Below are 9,511 nucleotides of genomic sequence, written 5' to 3'. Positions count from 1 at the left end.
TCAGATGGAAGATGAATGACACCTTATTAAGAGATCAAGAGATTGTTAAGAAGGTCCAAAAAAACCTGAAGGACTACTTTGAAGTAAATTTGAAAACCACAGTGGAAAAAAGAATAATCTGGGACGCAAGCAAAGCGGTTATGAGGGGGTTTCTGATACAGCAGAATGCAATAAAAAAGAGAACCCAAAATGAGAAAAAAGACAGAATTTTGGAAAAAATAAAAGAAGGAGAGAAAAAATTAAGATCGAAACCAAAGTCACAGGAGATTCTGAGAGAAATTAAATTATATCAAGTACAATATATGAAATTGGTAAATCAGGAAGTCGAATGGAAAATTAAGCAAATGAGGCAAAAAACTTTTGAATCGGCAAATAAATGTGGAAAACTGCTGGCATGGCAGTTGAAAAAAAGACAGAAGCTGAATACGGTTACCAACCTTGAGATTGAAGGGAGAAACATCCAGAATCCTGTGGAGATTAGAAAATGCTTCCAGAGATACTTCAAACAACTTTATACTCAGGGGCCGCAGAAAGAGACTGATATAGACCAATTTTTAAGAACTAATGGATTACAAAAACTATCTCAAGAAAACAAGACAATATTGAACTATAAGATAACGGAACAGGAGATTGAAGGTGCCATCCAGAACATGCAATTGGGCAAGTCTCCAGGGCCGGACGGGTTAACCTCCAAGTATTAAAAGACTTTGAAAGACTATTTAATTCAACCATTAAAGGAGGTGTGCAACGAGATTATGGAGGGGAAGAAGGCACCGGAGTCGTGGAAAGAAGCTTTCATCACACTTATACCAAAATCTGAAGTCGAAAAGACACAGCTGAAGAACTACCGTCCCATATCCCTCTTAAATGTGGATTACAAAATTTTTGCAGATATCTTAGCTAATAGATTAAAAAGAGTGTTAAATGAAGTGATACACAAAGATCAGGCAGGCTTTCTTCCAGGCAGACATTTGTCTGACAACACAAGGAACATTATCGACATTTTGGAGTTATTGCAAATGAACACTAATACAAAAGCAGTTTTAATTTTTATTGATGCGGAGAAGGCCTTTGATAATATTTCTTGGAATTTTATGAAGAAAAATCTTAAGGGAAGGGGAGTGGGACGGGGATTTGAAAATAGGATAGAAGCAATCTATTCAGAACAAAAGGCAAAATTGATAGTTAACAATGTGGTGCCAGAAGAGTTTAAAATTGAAAAAGGAACACGACAGGGTTGCCCTATCTCTCCATTGCTATTTATCTCGGTCCTGGAGGTGCTCTTGAACATGATTAGGAGGGACCAGTTGATTAAAGGAATTCAGGTCGGAGCTAAACAATATAAACTTAAGGCTTTTGCAGATGACCTGGTTTTGACACTACAGGAGCCAGAATCTAGTATGAAAAGAGTTTTAGAACTGATTCAGGAATTTGGTCAAGTGGCAGGATTTAAATTAAATAAGCAAAAAACTAAGGTTCTGGAGAAAAAATTGACAATAATGGAAAAAGAAAGGTTTCAGAAGGAGACAGATTTAAATGTGGTGAAGAAAGTGAAATACCTAGGGATAAATATGACAGCCAAAAATCTGAATTTATTCAAAGATAATTATGAAAAATGTTGGTCAGAGGTTAAAAAAGATTTAGAAATCTGCTCAAAATTGAAGCTCTCCTTGCTGGGTCGAATTGCTGCTATAAAGATGAATGTATTGCCAAAAATGTTGTTTTTGTTTCAAACTTTGCAGATTGTGGACAGGATGGACTGTTTCAAGAGGTGGCAGAGAGACATTTCTAAGTTTGTCTGGCAGGGCAAAAAGCCCAGAATAAAATTTAAAATATTGACTGATGCTAAAGAAAGAGGGGGGTTTGCCCTGCCGGACATGAAGCTATATTACAAATCAGCAGCATTCTGCTGGATGAAAGACTGGCTACTTCTTGAGAACACTGACATCTGAGATTTGGAAGGGTTTAACAATGCGTTTGGGTGGCATGCATATTTGTGGTACAACAAGGTTAGAGCTCACAAAGCATTTAAGAACCATATTGTCAGGAAAGCAGTATTTAATGTCTGGACAAGATACAAAGATTTATTAGAAAACAAGACCCCAAGGTGGTTGTCCCCTATGGAAGCTAAGGCTCTGAAAAGACTCAATATGGAGGCCAAATGGCCGAAATATTGGGAGATATTAGAACAAAACGGAGACACATGGAGATTGCAGAGTTTTGAGAAACTAAAAGATAAAGTGCGAGACTGGTTACATTATTATCAAATTAGAGAGGTTTTTAATATGGATAAAAAATAGGTTTCCAGGTGGAAAAATCGAAATTAGAAACAGAATTGTTAGAACCTAAAACTAAGGTACTTTCAAGAATGTACAACTTGCTGTTAAAGTGGAACACTCAGGATGAAATGGTCAAATCAGCTATGATTAAGTGGGCACAAGACATTGGTCATAATATTATGTTCGCTGACTGGGAATGGTTATGGACCACCGGTGTGAAATTCACGGCATGTAATGCCTTAAAAGAAAATATTATGAAAATGATATATAGGTGGTACATGACACCAGTCAAGCTTGCAAAAGTATATCATTTGCCTGATAATAAATGTTGGAAATGTAAGGAAACTGAGGGAACATTCTTTCACCTCTGGTGGACGTGCCCAAAGGTCAAGGCTTTCTGGGAAATGATCTATAATGAACTGAAAAAGGTATTTAAGTATACCTTCCTTAAGAAACCAGAGGCCTTCCTCCTGGGCATTGTCGGCCAGATGGTGCCAAAGAAGGATAGAACTTTCTTTATGTATGCAACAGCAGCAGCAAGAATACTTATCGCAAAGTACTGGAAGACACAAGATTTGCCCACTCTGGAAGAATGGCAGATGCAACTGATAGACTACATGGAATTGGCAGAAATGACTGGCAGAATCTGAGACATGGGAGAAGAGCAAACGGAAGAGGATTGGAAGAAATTTAAAGACTACCTGCAAAAACATTGCAAAATATTTGAATGTTAAAGTGATGCAGGATATAAGGACAATATGGCATTAGTGACATAGTTGAAAGGAATATGTAAAAATGTTTTATGAGAAATAAGGTTGAAAAGTTAGAATATCATTATGTCAAACTTAAGTTAGAGGTTATAAGTGGAAAAATTGGAGACATAATAGATGAAAGGTACAATACAGAATAAGATCTGAAAAAAGGTTAGGCATTGCTGAATATGATTGTGTAAAAAGGGAACACAGAAAAAGGAGATGTGAGGAAGTCAGGAAAGAAGGATATGAAAATAATGGGTAAGAAACTGGATATATATGGGGTTTTTTTAGGTCTATTCTTCTTTTTGTTGTTTTTTATGTTTCGTGTTGCATTTTTCTGTTTTTGCTTGCTTGCTTGATTGTGATGGTGTTTCCCCCCCCTCTTATTTTAGTCCTTTTTTTATTTCTACTTTGAGTGTGAGGTTTGTTGTATTGTTTGAAAATCGCAATAAATATCTTTTTTTTAAAAAAAAAGAAAGAAAAGAAGGATATAGCGGCCGACTGAATATTTAAGGTCTTTTCCGCTCTGCCTAAGTTTTTTAGGTGTACTAAGTATTTTAGGACTTCTGCTTTTGAGGGGGGGGAGCGGTGTTAGCATTGCCTGCACTGTTATGAAACTTTAGAAAGTCCGCCCACGCCTTTTTATATGATCTCAGAGTGGATGGCGCCAATGCGGCCAATACTCCCTTCATAACTTCATGTTCCCAAGGCTCCAAAGGTGCTTCAGGAAAGGCTGCGGCAATTGTTGCGCCTCTGGTGCTAACGAGCGGAAGCGATCCATCTGGAAACGAGACAGAGCATCCGCGATGTCATTATTAACGCCCAGCATGAACTTGGCAGAAAAATAGATGTTATGCTGTAAACATAGAAGGACAAAGGAACGTAGGAGGCTTCCAACCCTTTGGGAGCGTGAAGATTGTGTTGATAGGACCGATACTACCGCCTGATTGTCGGTCCAAAAGCAGACCCTGTGGTTACTAAATATCTCCCCCCATAAATGAACTGCTACTACTATGGGGAAGAATTCTAAAAAGGTGAGGTCACGTGTAATGAGTTTTTCCTGCCAACCGGGGGGCCAGCGTTGAGCGCACCACTGGCCCTTGAAATAAACCCCAAATCCCAGCGAACCTGCCTCATCAGACTGAACCTGGAAATCAGCGTGGAGCAACATGGTGTCTTGCCACAGAGAGATGCCGTTGTAATTGTCAAGGAAATGGAGCCAAACCTCCAAGTCGGATTTAACCGCCTTGGAAAGGCGAACCCTATGTTGAGGAGCACACAGGCCCGCCGATAATCTAGCTAGGCGGGCACAAAAGGGGCGCCCCGGAGATACTACCCGGCAGGCGAAGTTTAGGTGACCTAAGAGAGACTGAATTTGTCTGAGGGTAATCTTAAGTTGATTTATTGCTCAGATAAATCTTGGAGCCCGGCGTGCTCCCTCTGCGCAGCTCTGCTGCCAGGCCTCGGCATTCTCCAAGTTCTGCATTCCAATGCTCTGAGCAAAACAGAGTTCAGCAGCGGTAAGAGAAAGCTGCAAACTCCAGTGCTTTCTTCAGTGTGCTTAAATAAAATCCAGACAGGATCTTAGCAGCTAAAAGCAGTTTATTTACAGCAGAAAACTATCCATTATCTATCACAGCGGACATTGTGAAAAAAAATGTCTGCTCTCTTCAAAAGCGAAAGTAGAAAAAGACAAAGGGTTGAGACTCTCAGATATGATGCAGAATCTCCCCCCTCCCCACAGTAGACAGGGCGTACACTCTGAGCTGTTTAACCCTGTAAGCTCAGGTTCTCCTCACACCCCCTCTCGCTCTGCGCTACTGTGGGGAAAGTAAGTACAGAACGTACCCCAACTCCAAACCACCACAAAACTCCCCATGACTCTGGAAGCTTAAAGGTTTGGTAAATCCACCGGCCAAGTTATCGTGACTAGCACAATACTTCAGCCGGATCAAACCTGACTGAACACTCTGACACACATTTTGGAAACGTATGTCCAGATGCTTGGTTCTGGCCTTAAATTGTGCAGATTCAGCCAATTTCAAACAGGGTTGATTGTCTTCCCAAACCGTGATGGGCAAGCTACAATCCCCATAGATCTCTTGCACCAAGCATCTATAGAACTCCAATTCCCGGCACAAATCTGACAGTGCACTGAATTCAGTCTCAGTAGAAGACAGCTCAATGAGACTTTACTTCCGGGACTTCCACCCAACCAGTGACTTCCCAAACTTTACCACCAACCCAGACACAGACTTGCGGTCCTGGGAATTCGCCCAGTCACTGTCCGCATAGCATGTGAGCTTCGCCTCACCTTCAGCTGGCAGCTTAAGGCAGAAGTCTTTGGTATGCTGCATGTAGCGCAGTACCCACTTGATACCGTGCCAAGCACTCACACTGGGCTTTGACGCTTCCCTACTTAGCAGATTGGTAGCAAAGGCAATGTCTGGTCTGCTCCATTGGGACAGATACAACAGACTACCCAGAGCTGACTGAAAGAGCTCAGCATTCTCGAACTCAGCACTTTCCGCTTGCTGGCTATCTTTCACGAAGTTCATCTCCATGGGTGTCCGAACTCCTGCACAATCGGACATCCTGAACTTCTCAAGCAACTGCTCAATTTTGCCTTTCTGACTGAGCAAGAACCATCCTCAGTTCTTGCTATCTGGACGCCCAGGTAGGTCTTTACTGCACCCAGGTTCTTGAGCTGAACCAGCCAGAACGTCCTTGGCATCAGAGAGTCCCCCCTCTGACTTACTGCGCCTTCTGGACTTCTCAGCCGAACCTGTGGGAGAAGATGGAGCACTGCATTGCTTGATCTTCACAGCCTTCGGAGAAGTTCTCCCCTCTGCCTGCACTGGGTCTGGACTCTGGGCCTCAGTAGCAGGTGCAACCACTTCCTCTTCTTCATCAGCAGAGTCAAGCAGACTCTCTGACAGGATGTCAGGGTTCCCATGTATCCTTGCCCAGCTACTCTGCTCACAGAATTCAGCACTGTTGCTGAGCAGAATCCTGGACTGATTCCCTGATGGATAAGCAAACCTCCACCCCTTGGTCCCTGGCTCATACCCACAGAAAATCATCTTTTGGGACCTGGGTTCACCTTTCTTGCGTTTGGCCTTTGGTATGAGGACTCAAGCCTCACAGCCAAAAACACGGAAATAGTGCACTTTCGGCTTCTTTCCGTGCAGCAGGAAGTAGGGTGTGTCTCCTACCACTGAATTGAACGACCTGTTCAGAATAAAGTTGGCCGTTCGCCAAGACTCCCCCCAAAAGCGCTGTGGGAGCCCGGCATCAAACAAAAGCGCTGTGGACATCTCCCCTAGCGTCCTGTTGCGCCTTTCCGCAATCCCGTTTTGTTGAGGACTGTGTGGAGAGGTCAATCTGTGTTGAATCCCCTTCTTGCGGAAGAAACTTTGCAGTGCAGAACCGGTGAACTCCCCACCGCGATCGCTCTGAAAGTTTTGCACCCGTGTGGAAAACTGCAGTTCCACAGCCGCAATCCAGTCTTTGATTAGTGGCGCAGCTTCACTTTTGTGTTGGAGGGTGAACTGTTGTATTTGCAGACTCCTGTACACAGCGGAAGGATGAGCAGTACATGCCACATGCTTAACTTTACTTTATTTACACTTCAATGCTGAGAGATTACAAACAGGCATCTTGCTTCTGCGAGAGCAGAGAAGCAACTCCTCTCTCCTCGGAAAACAAAGAACACCGAGAGAACTGTGAAAAACAGGAAACCAGTGTACGTCACATTCAGTCTCCCATTCCCGTGGGAAACCCAACAGTACTTTGACTGTGGAATGCAAAACATTGTCCCGTGACAAGCACTTCGCTGCACAGTGAAGGAAGCTGAAACCAACATCCTCCCCCTTTCTGTGAACATCACTGGGCAGCGTGTTCGTACAATATCAGTACAAACCCAACTTCTGTACATAGGTACAGTGTTGATCCCTTGATACATTCTTGGACAATACATCATCAGGAATTTCATTACCTGGCATATAGGACACCGTTACGAGTCCCTTCTGAATACATTCCCTAACATGTTGCAATTTCAATTGCAAGTGCTTCGTGCTTTGCTTACTACCTTCAGAATTTAGCAAAGCCAAACATGCTTTGTTGTCCTGGTAAACCTGGATTGGACATTTGACAGGAATTTTCATGTCTTTGCACAATTGTAACAACCATTCACAATCCTTAAGTGAATAAGACAGTGCATTCAGTTCAGCTTCACAAGTACTTAAGCTAATTGTTGTTTGCTTTTTGCATGACCAATCAAATAGATCCTGATTGTACATGTAGCAAACTCCAGACGTACTTTTCCTGTCTGTAGTGTCACTTCCAAAACTTGCATCTGCAAATATCTCAAGACCACCAGACTTCTGATTGTTAAATCTCAGTCTGTAATGCATAGTGCCTTTCAAATAGCGCGCTATGCGTTTCAGAGCTTTCCAATCCTTAACAGTAAGATTGTTGACTTGTCTGCTTAGCAAATTACAGCTAACAGCAATGTCAGGTCTTGAACATCTGGCAATGAAGTTTAGCTTGCCTAGCACACTTCTGTACAGTGTAGTGTCAGAAAATGCTTCTTCAGTGTCTTCTACCTGATAACCTGTTGTCATCGGTGTGTCTACAGGGTTAGCATCCATCAGGTTTAGTTTAATTTTCCGTGACTGGTGTACTAAAATGTTACCATCTTGATCTCTCTCTATTTCCAGATATAGGTAGTTGTTTACCTCACCAAGATCTTTCATGTCAAAGTGCTCTTTCAGTTGAGCTAGGGCGTTATTGTACATTGTGACATCTTTCCAAAAGAATAATATATCATCAACATAAAACAAACAATACGGCTTCTTTTGCCCCTCCTCTTTGACAAATACACATGGATCAGCTTTCCCTTGCTGAAAACCTAGAGAAAACAATACTTCAGTGAGTTTTGTGTGCCAACACCGTGCACTTTGTTTAAGACCATAAAGGGACTTCTTTAGAGCACAAACAAATCCATGTTTTACCTGTACGCCATCAGGTGGAAGCATATAAAGTGATTCACCTAGAGATCCGTACAAAAACGCTGTATTCACATCGTGGTGACTAACGTGTAGATTTCCCTCTGCAGCTAGCTTGAGCATAAGCCTAATGCTCTCATATCTCACTGTGGGTGAGTAGGTTTCATGATAGTCTTCACCTGGTACCTGTGCAAAACCTCTGGCTACCAATCTGGCTTTGTGTCTGACTACCTTGCCATTTTGATCAGTCTTCGCTTTGAAGACCCATTTGCTTCCAAGCAGTTTCATTCCTGGAACTACTGGAACTAGCTCCCATGTTTTGTTCCTTTCTAAGGAATCAAGCTCAGCCTTCATGGCATTTAACCATGGCTCAGCTTCCTTTGAATCCAAATCCTGGATTTCTTGGAAACTTGAAGGTTCAAATACCTTCTTGGAGCTTTTAACAGCTGCTACTGCTGTCTTAGCAAATTCATCAGCAAATCTCTTTGGAGGTCTGCCTTTTGTGGCTCTTTGTGACCTGCGAATTAGCCTTAAGTCCTCAACACTTTCCTCTTCCTTCTTAGGAGAAAAGTGGCCTATTGTGAACAATGGTTCTTCCAATTCTTGATCAGAGCTTTCAGAGGGTCGCATAGAGGCTTTTGCACTCTTAAAATCCTCTGAATCATCCGATTCAGTTTCAGACTCAGAATCAGAACCTTCATCAGTGGGTGTGGGTTGTTGCGGCTGCTTTTGCTTATCTTCAGTCTCATCACTGTCATCAGGATAACATTGGAAAATTCCCACATTCTCCCCCCACTTTGCATTGTACTCAACACTTCTTGTGAGTTTAATTGTCTTAGAGTCAGTTATCATTATTCTGTAAGAACCTTTCTGATAACCTAGAAAGATACCATGCAATCCACGCTTGTCTAACTTAGAGCTTTGTGGTGTGTGAACCCACATGTCAGAACCAAAAATTCTCATGTGTTTGATGTATGGTTTCTTGCCAAACATCTTCTCATATGGGGTACAACCAATCGCTGAAGATAACCTGCGATTATAACTGTAAACAAAACACGAGAGAGATTCGGCCCAATAACTCTCTGGAAGACTGGCATCATGCAGCAAGGTTTTCAACCCTTGAAGCAATGTTTGATTTTCCCTCTCGCAAAGTCTATTCTGCCATGGCGAGCGAGGAGTAGACAAATCGTGTTGAATTCCTTTCTCAGTCAGAAAAGCTTCAAACTGCTGAGAAGTGAATCCCCCCCCCCCCCCCGCGATCAGTGAAAAGAGTCTTTATCTTCTTACCATGCACATTTTCCAACCAAGCACAGAATTCCTTGAACCTTGGAAAAGCCTCTGATTTCTGCTTGAGATTGTACACATAAATATACCTGGAAAATGCATCAATGAGAACCATGAAGTACTTGTTTCCACCCAAAGAGGGTGATAGTGGACCAACCAAATCAGCATGAACAATCTGGTATGG

Source organism: Podarcis gaigeae (assembly GCF_964106915.1).
Source record: "Podarcis gaigeae genome assembly, chromosome: W".
Taxonomy (NCBI): domain Eukaryota; kingdom Metazoa; phylum Chordata; class Lepidosauria; order Squamata; family Lacertidae; genus Podarcis; species Podarcis gaigeae.
Note: the sequence above shows the minus strand (reverse complement) of the source record.